The sequence below is a fragment of the Convolutriloba macropyga genome, chromosome 3 (assembly GCF_964194025.1).
Source record: "Convolutriloba macropyga chromosome 3, txConMacr16.3, whole genome shotgun sequence".
In the NCBI taxonomy this organism is placed as follows: Eukaryota; Metazoa; Xenacoelomorpha; order Acoela; family Convolutidae; genus Convolutriloba; species Convolutriloba macropyga.
In genome coordinates this window covers 583,066-584,048 of record NC_134470.1, presented here as the reverse complement: position 1 = coordinate 584,048, position 983 = coordinate 583,066, and positions in this window count along the sequence as shown.

Sequence of the window (983 nt, the reverse complement as noted above, 5' to 3'; positions counted from 1 at the left end):
CTTAAACAAGAGCAAAAAGAATTTTAAGAAAGTTTTACTCGGAGCCTTTAAATTCTGATTTAAAATATTCGTAAATTTATATCTTGTTTGAATGGTGAAATTTAATCCAAGGTTTAGAAATTAAATAAAAAACATAGCAAGACAAGTACTGATGTACAATTCAAAGAATTTTCTTTGAGTAAACGAAAAACTAAACCTTGAACGGACTATGAGTGAATTCGGAAAATCATTTCTAAAAAAATCAGATAAAAAACACAAAAAAAGAAAATCCATGTCACAATTCCGCTAGCGCGAACAAAAAACCACTACAGAGAAGTGTAAATTTGATTATAACAAAAAACTAGTCCTAGAATGATCTATGAACGGATTTGGAAAAGCATTTAGAAAAAAAGACCATTCCAAAAATCGAAAAAAAACTAAAAATCAAAATGAAATTGCAGCATGTGAACAAAAAACCACTAGCGAGAAAGCAAAATTTGTTCAAACACCGTTTTCTCACTACTGTAAAATTAGAGCGAAAAAATGTCACCCCGCAAAACCACTCGCTTTTTCGCTCCATTTCCTGTTTCGGCGTGACCAAAATCACTACTCCAATTTGACTTCAAAAATAATAAAAATGTGTGAAGAGATCTTAAGAAAAAGACAGCGCACCAATACAACTCAAATGCTTTGAATTGTAAAAAAACATTTGCCAGCTTCATTTTAATAATTAATTTTGCGCCGATAATGTTTGTTTAAACGTTTTGTTAAAAGGTTATTGCATCTTACCACGACTAAGTCAAAACAAGTCAATATGTAAAAAAGTTCCACATAATTATTGTAACTTCTACCAATTTTTTTCTCACTTTACAACTGAAGATATTAGATGTTGCTTGCTGAAGTTTTCTTGAAAGATAACGTCAGAAATTTCCAGTTGAGAGCATTCGTCAATTCGCTTGTAAAAATGCCAGACGTAATAAAATATAGACTTTTTAGACTAGCCA